The 14691-nt window shown below is 34.3% G+C and overlaps 1 long non-coding RNA gene across 1 annotated transcript; it reads left to right on the forward strand.

Moving 5' to 3' along the window:
• The first annotated feature begins 795 nt into the window (after nucleotides 1–795).
• LOC123566240 (uncharacterized) lies at nucleotides 796–13973 on the forward strand. Its single transcript, XR_008371506.1, has 4 exons — nucleotides 796–826; nucleotides 3304–3399; nucleotides 4859–4975; nucleotides 12957–13973. It is a non-coding gene; the product is annotated as an uncharacterized LOC123566240 (long non-coding RNA).
• The last annotated feature ends 718 nt before the right edge of the window (nucleotides 13974–14691 follow it).

The following is a 14691-nucleotide window of genomic DNA, read 5'->3' on the forward strand; positions in this document are numbered from 1 at the left end:
CTGTGAATGGTAAATAATGCTTTGTAGATGTTTTAAATAAAAATTAGGTACTTTTCTTTGATATTGTAAAACTTAATATATATATGTTAAATTGCAATTGCAAGTGAAAAAAAAGCTAGAAAGTAGAATTATAGTAGAATAACATTATTTCAGTCAGCTATTTTTGCAATATTGACTACCTGAAGAAAGTGTGGATTGCGTGTGTGTGTATGTGTTCAGGTTTAACGTCTTTTTTAAACAATTTTTCAGTCATATAAATGGCGGTGTCTACTTGAAGCAGTGAGCACTCAATAGTACACTAAGCTGTATTGCCCTGTGAGAATATTCAGTTCAGATTGTAGTTAATTTTACATGAAAACAGTAAATAGTTCGTGAGATCTAGTAGCCAGTAAGGCAAGGAATAATGAAAAGGCTGCTTTGTGATTGATAGTTTTAGTATTTAAACTGTTTGTTATGGCAGAGTGTTACATATACATGTACTTGGTTTTGAGGTTTTGAGGTTTTATATTACATTATAATAGTTTCAGTGAGGGGAAAAAAGATTTTGATATAAATGTTCATAGAAAAATTGTTGTGAGTGGCACTTTTTTTACAATTTCACATTTTCTTTGCAGTCAGATTGAGACATATATCGCTCATATATGCAATTGAATTTTAAACTGTTAAAGTATTTAATCTGAGATATTATGACCAGCTTAAATCATTTTTCAGACGTTTGGCTGCAGGACTTTAAGTTTCACACAAGTTGCTGGTTCAGTCCAATGAAATGGTCAGTGGAATTCCAAGAGTCACTGGAAAATTAGGAGAACCAGTTGAAGTTGCTCAGGTTGATATATTTACAGAAATTTATCCAGTTTGGAACATTCAGCAGGCAGTGATGTACATTTAAATCATTATAGATATTAGAGAGAGGCTGTTTTTGCCAGAGAGCTTGGCTGTGATAAACAACTTTGATTTTGTACAGTGTAAATAGTAAGGGTGTTCAAGTTTTGTGTACAGAGTGCACTGAATGTCATTTAAGCTTTTTATTAAGCTCACATAATTAGACTTCTCAGAGCTGGCTGGCTCAATCATTTTTACCTACGGTAGCTATATATGAGTGATCACTGAAAAGTACATGACATATTTATGTACAAATGTTCTTTTTTAAGTAGAAAAGCTATTCATTCTCATATTTGCCACATACAAAGGATGGGATATGATAATTACTTAGGACCAAAAATGGTCCCCACTAAATATGCATGTAAAACAACACCATTCCATTGGTAATTAACTATATTTTGCAAAGTTTTTATTTTGTGTTTAAAAAATGGTTATATAGGGATTTTATCTTTTAATCATAAAATAAAATATTTCACACCCGGGAAATGACATGTCAGTGACATTAATTACTAATTAACATACATTTATTTATGAAACTTCCTATGGCGATGAAGCGGAATATTTTAAAATTAATGAAACAATTCTGAGTTGTTGACTTACTATTTTTCATACGTCATAAAAAAGAAGTATACAAACACATGTTTATAACTTTATCACAGACATACAGTAAAAGAATTATTGACTAACATAGAAATAACTGGTTAAATGGTTTAAATATTTTAACTCCGGGTAAAAATCTAAAATCAAATATGGTTTGCAATCACCATCAAAGAATAGTACTTCTGTCGTTTTTGACAGAAAAGAAGTCTTACAGTATTTGTTGGGAAACGATCTCGCATACCACTAACACCAGGCATAAAATTTCCTTTTAACCGCCGTGCGTACCGATTGCGTCACAGAGACTTCTGTACAAAGTACGTCATCATTTTTACATAAAAGGTCTACATGTGTCTACTAGTTGCGGTGTGCACGAGTTATCTTTCTTGTCTCTATAACATTTATGTAAACAATAAAAATTTTCTTTTTAAACAACTTTAATTACACGTTATTATTTCTTCTAAAATACAGCTTAAACAAAATCAACTTGCATATAATCCCGAAATACAGTTCATGTAGATCTAAAACATGTAACTTATCATTATAATGTCTAGATCTACTTTCACTTTCACTTTTGCATTAAACTTGGCTCTAAACATTTAATTTTCTAATAAAATAACTCTTGACTATCAGTTTCATGATTAGAACAAAACTCCCGCGTATCTGTATCTGAGCACGTTATAATGTTTCCTTGAAAGAAAAGTGGGGCTAAAAATTACGAAAAAAGTGGAAATTCAATATGAGCCGGAGCGGGTGTCAAGCTGATTTTTTCTGAAAATGTATATTTTAGTAACCTTATTTTCTCAGCAAAACTTCAGCTTGACACCAGGTCCGGCTCACAATGAAAATCGAGCATGTAGTGTGTAATTTGCATGTAAAAACGGTAAAAGTCACGGACCTCGACTATTTTAAAGGTCTGGTCGTACAAATAACTTGGTTTTGAAGTTTTTAAAAGTCATAGTTTTAACAATTATGGTCTTCTTTTTTGTTTTAGACTGTTAAAATTTCGATTACGGAGTTTTCATATTCTAATTATTTAGGTGGCCATTTCGCACATCTTATCATATCCCGTCCTTAGGCTGCTTAAAAGGGGAAAATATATCCAACGGCTTCTGCAGACCTTAATACACAAAACAAACGTGTATTGTCGCTATTCTTGCATAAAAAAATTACACGACGACTATATGCATTGTTTTCATGTGTGATGGCTTTACGATTCTGGTACCTTTTTAGCTCACCAGAGCACAAAGTGCTCAAGGTGAGGTATTGTGACCAGTCATTGTCCGGCGTCTGTCGTGCGTCGTCTGTCAACATTTGCCTTGTGAACACTCTAGAGGCCACATTTGTGGCCCAATCTTTATGAAACTTGGTCAGAAGTTAGTCTTGATGATCTCTAGGTCAAGTTCGAAATTGGGTCATGTTGGGTCAAAAACTAGGTCAGTAGGCCAGATCAAAGGAAAAGCTTGTGAACACTCCAGAAGCCACAGTTATGAACACTCTAAAGGCCACATTTGTGCCCAATATTTTTGAAACTTGGTCAGAATATTTGTCTTGATGGTAATTAGGTCAAATTCAAAACTGAGTCATGTGGACACTGCACACGATTATTTCTCCCATTAAGACATGGGCGGATCCAGTAAAAAAAAATGTAGTTTTTATGCAAGAATAATTTTCATTAGATTTGAGCATTATTGTTTTTGTGAAATAATGAAAACTTCTTGACTTAATTCGATCAATACATCGAGAAGTTTTATTTCAGGTTTTAAGCTTAATTAGTATTAAATAAAATATTTTATTTTTTTTTATCATGCTTTATTTTTAGAGTTTCTAAATGCAAAACCAGAAAGTGTGGTGACCTCAAGAACAAATGATGATTTGAATAGAGCTATAGAATGGTTACTTTTTCTTTTGGATTTGATGGTAATTATGAATCTGAATTAGTATTCTAATATTGTTATTTTGTCTCCCCCCACCGGTGGGTGAGACATATTGTTTTTAGCTCACCTGTCACATAGTGACAAGGTGAGCTTTTGTGATCACCCTTCGTCTGTCCGTCCGTCAACAATTTCTTGTCTGCACGATAGTGGTTTCATTTATGATTTTATTTTAACCAAACTTGCACACAACTTGTATCACCACAAGATCTTGGTTCCTTTCTTGAACTGGCCAGATCCCATTATGGGTTTCAGAGTTATGGCCCCTGAAAGAGCCAAAATTGGCTATTTTGACCTTGTCTGCACAATAACAGCTTTATTTATGATTTGATTTTTACCAAACTTGCACACAACTTGTATCACCGTAAGATCTTGGTTTCTTTCTGGAACTGGCCAGATTCCATTATGGGTTCCAGAGTTATGGCCCCCGAAGGGGTCAAAATTAGCTAATTTGACCTTGTCTGCACAATAGCAGCTTCATTTATGATTTGAATTTAATCAAACTAGCATAAAACTTGTGTCACCATAAGATCTTGAACTGGCCAGATCCCATAATGGGTTCTAGAGTTATAGCCCCTGAAAGGGCCAAAATTGACTATTTTGACCTTTTCTGCACAATAGCAGCTTCATTTATGATTTGATTTTAACCAAACTTGCACACAACTTGTATCACCGTAAGATCTCGATTCCTTTTTATACGCCCACAGGGACGTATTATGTTATCGCCTCGGTGTCCGTCTGTCTGTGTGTTGGATAGCAATTTCCCTTCCGCTCTGTAACTCTTGAACCCCTTGATGGATTTCAGAGAAACCTGACACAAATGTTCACCTCATTGGAACAACATGCAGAGTGCATGTTTCGGATGGCTCACTTCAATGTCAAGGTCACACTTAGGGATCAAAGGTCATATGACTTTGTTTTGTGTGAATTTTGCTCTGCATTTGCGATGCATTGCAGTGCTCTTGTTTTTATTTGGCAGATCCTTCTTTTGTTCGCTTACAATAACTTTTTTTAATTACTTCCCTTTTATGTTACTATAAATAGCTTATTTAGTAACTTTTTTATTATTGGCCGTAGGGAAAAACCGAGACCACTTTTCTGTGGTACAACATGGATGGTATTTTTAGGTGTATTTTGACATATCTGTACCTTGTAAGAATTTTTTCTTTTTGTTTTTGGTTAAAGCAATGGTACTCAGGTGAGCGATATAGGGCCATCATGGCCCTCTTGTTGCCTTTGCCGTCAGTCCCTCCGAATTAAGCCTGTCAGGCTTTCACAGGTCAAACTACTGGCCAGATTTCAACGAGACTTCGCAGGAGTGATCAGTACCAAGTCTAGTTGTGCATATCGCTGGCATTTTCCACTTTGCTGTCCCTCTTCTACAAGCAGTAATTAATGCAAGTTGAGTAAACCGACTGCCTCTCATGAACCTTACACTTTTGCAGAAACTGAACCAACTGGCAAAAACAGAATATGGTCAATGAGATAAATGTGTGATAAAGCAGGAAGGAAAGAGCAGCTCACCAGTAACTGATGTGATAAAAAATTAGCTTCTGAATAGGGTATGATTGTGACTTTATTATGCGTAAAAAAATTGTTTGTTTCCGGTATCCCGACCTACCCTAAATTTATGGCCCAACCCTAAATGTTTTATGGCCTTGGAGAACTTTTTTTTTTAACTTTTTTTACAAAAAGTTGCAAAACTGCACTTTTTATGCTTTAAACATGGTTGTGATGTTAGAAAATCAACTTACTGATGCTCTAATGGCATAACCCCCTTATTTGTATTCATTTTTTGACACAAAAATAAGTTCTGAAAAGTCTCCCTAATAAAAAAAACATTTAAAAAAAAAACATTTTCAGACCTACCTACACTAATTGTACCCCCCGACAACAAAGTTGTAAGGGGGGGTATACTGGTTTCAAGTTGTCTGTCTGTCTGTCCGTCTGTCCGTAGACACAATCTTGTGCGCACCATCTCTCCTCATCCCCTTGACACAATTTAATGAAACTTCACACAAGTGATCAGTAACAACAGTAGTTGTGCATGGGGCATGTTAGGTTCTTTCAGAAAAAATAAACTGCAGAGTTACGGGACTTTGTTTTTTGTTACTATACTATATACATAGACACAATCTTGTGCGCACCATCTCTCCTCATCCCCTTGACACAATTTAATGAAACTTCACACAAGTGATCAGTAACAACAGTAGTTGTGCATGGGGCATGTTAGGTTCTTTCAGAGAAAAAAATTGCAGAGTTACGGGACTTTGTTTTTGGTTACTATACTATATACATAGACACAATTATGTGCGCATCGTCTCTCCTCATCCCCTTGACACAGTTTAATGAAACTTCACACAAGTGATCAGTAACAACAGTAGTTGTGCATGGGGCATGTTAGGTTCTTTCAACAACAAAAGTTGCAGAGTTATGGGACTTTGTTTCTTGTTAACATACTGTGTACACACAGTCTGCATATGCAATCTTGTGCGCGCCTAATCTTCTGAACCCTTGCACACAATTTAATGAAACTTCACACAAGTGATCAGTACCAACCCTAGTTGTGCATGGTGCATATTATGTTCTTTTAGATCAATATTCTGCATAGTTATGAAACTTTGTTTTTTGTTACTATACTGTATACATACAGTCTATATACATACAGTCCACATAATTATGCAATCTTGTGTGCGTCAAATTGTAATGTACTGTGTCAGTGCATTGGTCCGAGAGCTCACGGACTTTTATTGCAACAATTGAGGCCAAAAGAAGTTTATACATTTTTGGAAACAATATTTCATATCCTCCATGAAAACCCATTTCTTAAGTGTCAAAGCCGTGCCTATCTATATTTTGTTCACTTATGTTTGTGATATGGGAGGTTAAACACACTTGTAAAAATTTAGGGGGCAGGGTAAAGTTTACGTCTACCAGTTTTTCACTGTTTAATTACAGTAGCTATTTGATTGTCAGTAAATGTATATATGTCAACCGATGTCAGCAAACAGAAATTCATCAAAAAGGAATGAAGGGCTAACTTGATATTTAAGGTCAAAGGTCAAATTTATGTACAAATCACAAAAAATTGGCATATTTCAAATTTATTTTCTTCTTAAAAATTAGTTTGTTATCATAGGTCACTCAGGTTTATATATATAATGTGCATATATCAGTCAAAGTCAGAAATGCAAATCTTGTTGCAAAACGTCAAGATCAACCCTGATAATTGAAGGTCAAAGTTCATTTTCATGCAAAAATATGAAAAATGTTACCTTTACTTTTTCTAACATTTTTGATATGTATTCACATTGTTAGTCACCGAAGTTAATTTGTTTTAATGTCTGTATGTCAGGCAAAGTCAACAGTGCAAAGGTAATCACAAAACTGCCAAGGGTAAAGCTTATATCAAAGGTCAAAGGTCAAATTTTTGTGAAAAATTGCATAAATAGCTTTCTGTTTGAAATATAAATGCTTTTTCACATCATTATTTGTAATTGCACGTAATTTATTTTAATGTATATATGTCCCACAATGTCAGTTATAAAGATATCGACTAAAATAAGACAAGTTCAAATGTGATATTAAAGATTAAAGGTCACTTTCAAGTAAAAGAATGAAAAAATAGCTATTTAACATTTCTTCTTGTTAATGGTGTTTTGTCGATATTAATCAACAATATCAGTTCATTTTAATGTATAAAACGTAGGTGATGTCTGGTATGCACATGTTATACCAAAACATTCAAGGTCAAGCATAATTTCAAAGGTCAAAGGTCAAAAAAGTGAATAAAATTTTGCAATAATATCACCTGTTTGTAATATTTTTCATTGTTTAAAAGTATTTGTTTTGCCATTTTAGTAACTGATCGTTTTTCGTTTTACTGTATATATGTCAGACGATGTCATGGAAGAGAAAATAAGTCAAGGTCGAACCTGGTGTTAAAGGTCAGGGGCCATTTTTATGTAAAAGATCAATTTATAGCATACTTACTCATAACTTTCTTCAAAAATATTAGCTCTTGTTAGAATTTTCTGTTGGCAATTAATTTTAATCTATACATGTCAAGCAAGGTCAGGAATGTAGGTCTTATCCAAATAAGGCAAAGCAAAACCTATTATCAAAGGCCAAAGGTCAAATTTGCGTGAAAATTAGCCAAAAAAAACAACTGTATTTTTGCAACGATTTTTCATTATTTTCTAGGGTATTTAAAAACTATTAACTAATTATTATTTATTTTAAAGTATTTATAACAGATGATATCATTCTTGAAATAATAATGAAAAATTAGTCAAGGTAAAATCTGACATTAAAGGTCAAAGAAGAGAGCCTATAAAAAAACTCGCCACTATAAAAAAACTGGCTGGAACAAGTTGGGGAGTAAATGCAAAGATCCCCTGCAAGTCTACACAGGCAACGTACGGTACATAGGAGAGTACGCATCAACCTCATTGGTACCTGCTTCCAAAACCAGTAAAGATAAACTAGACACGGTTAAATTTAAGGTCTGAGGATAATCCCAGGGAAATGAAAACAACTCAAATAAAATGAATCGGAAAGCCAACCCTGAACAATTAGAGACACGACAAGAGTATAAAGCTTTTGTCCATGCAGAGAAGGCAAAGAAGCTACCATCCTACCTACTCCACTCAAAATTCGAGAGCAGAACCAAGAACAGTGTCTTATCCACATCGTCAAAAAACTGCAAAAATAGAAAGCAGCAGCACTGGACACAGAGGCAGAGCCGCTCGAGCCCTATAAATTGTTTCTCAGACAATGCGCTCCCAAGATCAGATTTGAGGTACCAGGAGTAGAAGAAAAGGGAAAGCAACATCAGGCTTACCAACAATCTCTTACGCTAGAAATGATCACTATTCGCTATCCAGCACACTCTTGCATCCAAGAATATACCAATGGATCAGTGGAAAAGGCAGTTCAAAAAGCTTGGGGTTGTGCCTACATCAAATTTTCAGACAGCTCTTCCTTCATACTCTCTCATATAGTCGGCAAGAGATGCTCCAACTACAGATCCAGATGCAAGCCCTCACATCGGCGACACTCGAACACTATGAGCGAGGAGAAAAGGGACAATATATTCCTAACAGACCCCAAGTCAGCTCTTCAGGCTGTCTCAGCAGGTCCATCAGACAACTTAATCAGACATCAATCTCCTGCTTGAGAACAACAATGAAGCATTTCGATAGATTGCTGCACATGTGGGCATAACTGGAAAGCACAAAAATGCAAAAACAGCAACCAGACAAATACAGCCCAAACCTCCAACTTCAAACAGAGAAGCTCAGACTCTGTCGAAGAACAGCTTTGCGTCAGACTGGAAGAACATAAATGGAGGTTACCCGCCAAATCAGGACTGTCTACACAAGCTAAACAGCCAATTAACTGTCTTCCGTCTGCGCACTGAAGACTGTGGCCTGGAAAAACATATGAAGAAGCTAGGAGTTGCAGAGAAAGCTAAATGTCAGTGCGGATCAGAGGAACAAAACCGTTTCACATTCTTCAGAGCTGTTCCTATCTGGAAGAAGCCACGCCAGAAAGTTTGGCCAACAGACATCTTATTTGAGACCAAACCGTGGAGAGATATCAGCGACCTGCAGAATACGGTGCAGTTCGTTGCCGCATCTAATCATAAAATATAAAACGGCCATAAAAAGATGGAAGGCAGTAAGTAAGTAAGGAAGTAAAGGCTAACTTTAAAACGAATTAACATCAAGCTATAACAATATATGTTTGAACAAAGAAATAAAATTATTACCCGAAAATGAATTTTAAACTTTAACATCTGGGCTGATCTAGACTCATGTCTTATGATATCTCCATTGTAGACATTGAGCCATATATAGATATATACATGTATGAGACTTCAAGGAATAACCAGAAGATATTAATAATGACAAAATACTTTTAAACAATGAAAAGTATTGCAAAAATGCTACTTTTTGCGATCTTTCACGCAAATTTCACCTTTTACCTTTGATATAAGCTTTAACAATCACTGTATTTGAAATTAGATCTGCATTGCTGACATTGATTTACAAATAAACATAAGACAAAATTGCTTTCAATGAACAAAATGACAATATAATTTGTAACGAAGAAGGAATTGAAAATGCTGTATTTTGAATTTTTACATGAAAATGACATTTGACCTCTAATGTCAGGTTTGATCTTGACTTACTTTTTATTATCATTTTAACAGTGATATTGTCAGTTGTATATATTTTAAAATGAATACTGATCAGTTTTACTAGTAGTGACAGAAATAACCTACACAATAAAGAATCAAAGCCTTGAAATGTCTGATGGTTGTGGGTTTTGGTAGATTTATTTTCTGTTTAAAATGCCAGTCTATGAATATACATGAAAGAGAAACAAATACAAATTTAATGTGCCTCATATCTAAGATGAACTCTGCCTGACCCAGCTTGTGATGTAACCATGGGCTGGAATACCTTATCATTTATAGATCTTATATAATCTAAATGGTTAGTGTGAGTGGATACAGGTTGAATAAGAATTGCTTGTTCATTGATTATTCATGAGCACATGAACATCTTTTGGATGTGATTCGGAATAAAATAAAGATGCTATGATAGTCAGAAAAACCCGCAACCAAAAATCATTGCAAAATTCTTGTTATTTTGCGAATTCTTACACAAATTTGACCTTTGACCTTTGATAATATGTTTGCCTTTGACTTATTTGGATAAGACCTACATTGCTAACCTTGCTTGACATGTATACATTAAAGTAAATTGCTAACAGTGAATTATAACAACAAGCTATTTTTGATCAAAGTAATGAGTAAGTATGGTAAAGGTTGTGATTTTTTATTCAAAAGTGACCCCTGGCCTCCAATACCAGGTTTTATCTTGACTTATTTTCTCTTCTATGACATTGTCGGACATATATACAGTACAATGAACAACGATCAGTTACTAAAATGACAAAACAAATACTTTTAAACAATAAAAATTATTACAAATAGGTGATATTTTTGCAACATTTCACTTCTTTGACCTTTGATATTATGGTTGACCTTGAATGTTTTGAAATTGTATGTGCATACTAGACATCGCCTAACATTTATACATTAAATGAACTGATATCGTTGACTAATATCGACAAAATATTATCACCAAGAAGAAAAGTTAAAGAGCCATTGTTTTCTTCCTTTTACATGAAAATGACCTTTGACCCTTAATATCACATTTGAACTTTTCTGATTTCAGACGATATCTTTATTACTGACATCGGGGGACATATATACATTAAAATAAATCACGAGCAGTTACTAATAATGATTAGGAATAGCATTTATATTTCAAACAGGAAGCTATTCGTGCAGTTTTTCACTCAAATTTGACCTTTGACCTTTGATATAAGCTTTACCCTTGGCAGTTTTGGGGTTACATCTGCACTGCTGACTTTGTCTGACATACAAACATTAAAACAAATTAACTTCGGTGACTAATAATGTGAATACATATCAAACAGATTAAAAAAGTAAAGGTAACATTTTTCACATTTTTGCATGAAAATGAACTTTGACCTTCAATTATCAGGGTTGACTTTGACGTTTTGCAAAAAGATTTGCATTTCTGACTTTGGCTGATATAAACACATTACATAAGTAAAACTGAGTGACTTATGATAACAAACTAATTTTTAAGAATAAAAATAAATTAAATTTACTGGCAATCAAATAGCTACTGTAATTAAACAGTGAAAAAACTGGTAGACGTAAACTTTACCCTACCCCCTAAATTTTTACGAGTGAGTTTAACCTCCCATATCACAGACATAAGTGAACAAAATGTAGATAGGCACGGCTTTGACACTTAAGAAATGGGTTTTCATGGAGGATATGAAATAATGTTTCCAAAAATGTATAAACTTCTTTTGGCCTCAATTGTTGCAATAAAAGTCCGTGAGCTCTCGGACCACATGTGGGAGGTACATTCATCACCTTTAGTGATAGCTCTAGTTTATTTTGAGCATGTTACTGGAAACAAAGAATTTTTCTTTTAGGCCTTAGCACATCTGAGCATGTAATCTTCATACTGGGTAATGAGATTTTACGGCCATGGGAGGTTTTTGCTTTGATTTTCGGCTTTTACAGAATGTATTATATTTTCATCATGATACAATTATATTTTTATAGTCAGAATGTCAAAGTTAAGTTACAGACCGTCCATTAAGCTCAATAAGAAGAGCGCAGATCTCTGCATTTCAGCATTTTGAGTTTGATCTTTGGGTGAGGTGTATGTTCTCCGTCAGGATTTGATAAAAGACATTGTATCTGAAATAATTCATCCTCCGCCTCTGATTCATGTTGGGTAGTTTGTTAGTTTGTAGTTACTTGCAAAGGACAGGTTTGTACAGGCAGAGAATAAAGAAACACTGGTTACAATGTAGGTTAACAATGTAATACAACTGAAAAACTGTTGAAAAATGGCATTAAACGCAAAGCAAAGAAAAACACAAACAAATGAGCTGAGTTATGGATATCATGTGAAGTTAATTCACTTGATTTGATTAAGCCTTGTTTTAATTCCCATGAAATGGTCATGACAAAGCCAGGGTCTAATACCTTAAAACACGGTTTGTTATAAATTATTTCGATTCTAATATGCCCTTTATCTAAAACAGTAAATAAAATATAGAAGCGCTCCTTCTTAGTCGCAACAAAAACTTTGACGTCACCGCATGTTAATGTGACGTCATTCTAGCATAAGAGTGTTTTAACAGAGACAAGCATATTAGAATATGGAATTCATGCCTATTTTCAGCAGTATACATGGAGAGTCTGGTCAGAAGTAGGGCTGGAACCCATGATCTTAAAACCAGTAGGAGGATTAGTGATTATAAATCAGGGGTTTTAACAACTGGTCTAGACAAACACTTTAAGTATATTTTATAGTTTTTAAAAAGAATATTTATGACATTATGGATTAAGCCAAGTTCAGTTATGGATCCAACCAGAACATATATTAGGCCATGTTAAAACTACCATTAAGGACACTGAGGCAGTAAGATATTGACCAGGGGCCTCTGTGGCCGAGTGGTTAAGGTCACCGACTTCAAATCACTTGCCCCTCATCGATGTGGGTTCGAGCCTCACTCAGGGCGTTGAATTCTTCATGTGAGGAAGTCATCCAGCTGGCTTACGGAAGGTCGGTGGTTCTACCCAGGTGCCCGCTCATGATGAAATAATGCACAGAGGGGCACCTGGGGTCTTCCCCCACCATCAAAGCAAGTTCAATCAAGTGCCCATTTAAACAAGAAAACAAGTCCCTTCAAGCACTACATCAAATTTCATCAAAACCAAATTAGCAGGTATACAACACAAATTAAACTTATATTTGATTTTCATGAAACTTGGTCAGAATCCAAAATAGAATTGTGTAAATTGTGTTATGCTTTTGGTTATATCATTTATTTACACACAAAACAATCAATTTCCACAAGGTTGTCGTGTTTTCATATAACAGTTGCTTCAACTGGTTGTCATTTATGTTTCAGGCATGAAGCAGATGAGCTTTTTACAGCATCTAAAAAAACAGCAGTTGAGATAGGATTCAGGAAGGATATCAAGCTGCCCAGAAAATTTGATGATTTAAATGTTTTGACAAAGTCTTAACATTCTCATTTTGGACTTAGGTTGCTTTGTATCGACAAGGATGCCACCGGGAACATCAAGCTCCTTGTTTTTCCTTATTTTCCTTTTTTTCTAGTAAGTTTTTACTTCTTTCAAGACTTATAATTGATTTATTGTACAAAAATGGAAAAAAAAAATAATCTGATAAGTGATTTCTTGCTTTCAAAGTAAATTGACTACTTAAACAGAAGAGGTTGAGTTACACATCTTTAAAAATATTGAGTTACATGCGGTAAAATTTCTCTATTTTGCTTTCACTCTTTAGATTAAATATCGTGGAAGAAATTTAAGTAGGTTTTACGTCTACCCAAAACAGAAACACAGGATTCGACCTTACTTTTTCAATGTAGAAGTTAGAATTCTATCTCATTAAATTTGTTTACTTGAGGTACCCTAGAAAAAATATTGACATTTTAATTTTTTGTTTTATAATTGTTTACCAATAGTTTGATGTTTCTTTTATTAAAATTAATGGTAAAATGAGTTCTCTGCAAACGTTTTGGATAGTGGCCATCACTTTGAAATTTGTCTCTACTTGACTGGGAAATACCGTAAGTTATACAAAATTTATAATAAAAAAAAATGGTATGGTAAAAGTTGTTTAAAAATTGCAAAACAGTGCGGAACACGGTCACCTTTAAGAATATACCAAGCAAATGCCATTTTGTAAACATTACTATTAGGCATCTAATACCTTAATGAAACTTGTCAAAATATAATTCTCAATCAAATTGACAAGTTTGTTACATTGTCATGTAGGGTCAAAAGTTAGGTCCCTGGGTCAATTTATAGGAACATCTTGTAAACATTCCAGTATTTGTCTATTTGAAATCTAGAACAAGTGCAAAACTGGGTTACTCATCTCCCTGCACAAAATCATGAAAAACACTAGACACCACAGGATGTACAAGGCTGTAGTAAATTTCATGTGTGTGCTGGCTGTAGTGGTTAGCAAGTGTGTAAAAAATTCTGCTTAAAACTGAATTTTCAATAGTGTTCAGTGGAAATGGCATACTTGTCTTATATTCTGCAGTGGACTCTTACAAAGGTCATTGTTTTCTAATGTCTGTGTATATCCATTCTGAATTGACTGTCATTTGTGTACACAATTGCATGTGTAATGTCAGTAGTGCTCATGTTACTAGTATGTTTCAATTTATAGAATTTTAAAATACTTCTGGTTTGAATGTTCTTAACAGATTTGCTGTTGTTGTTTTTTTGTTAGAGATTGTTTAAAACGAGAAATGATCATTATTACTGGACAACAGACATAAATCACAGGTCCATAGTTTGTGCTAATGACTGGGCTATATTCGTCACAATGTTTACATGGCTAATAAGTCAAACATTTAGAAATTAAACTTGCAATTTCTAATGTCCTACATTAAAATACTTACTGAATGGTTTGCCAGTCAATAAATATATAATATTACAAAACTTTAATAAATCACCAGGTCATAGTTTGTACTATTGACTTGTTTATTGTAGCACTTAATTTGCTGGGCTAAAGTCAAAATTCGAAAAAAAAATATGAAAATTAATTTTTGATGTGATGTAATAAAATGATTAATGAATGGAAAGGACCGTAGGCAATGGTTT

This window comes from Mercenaria mercenaria, chromosome 6 (assembly GCF_021730395.1).
Source record: "Mercenaria mercenaria strain notata chromosome 6, MADL_Memer_1, whole genome shotgun sequence".
Classification (NCBI taxonomy): Eukaryota; Metazoa; Mollusca; class Bivalvia; order Venerida; family Veneridae; genus Mercenaria; species Mercenaria mercenaria.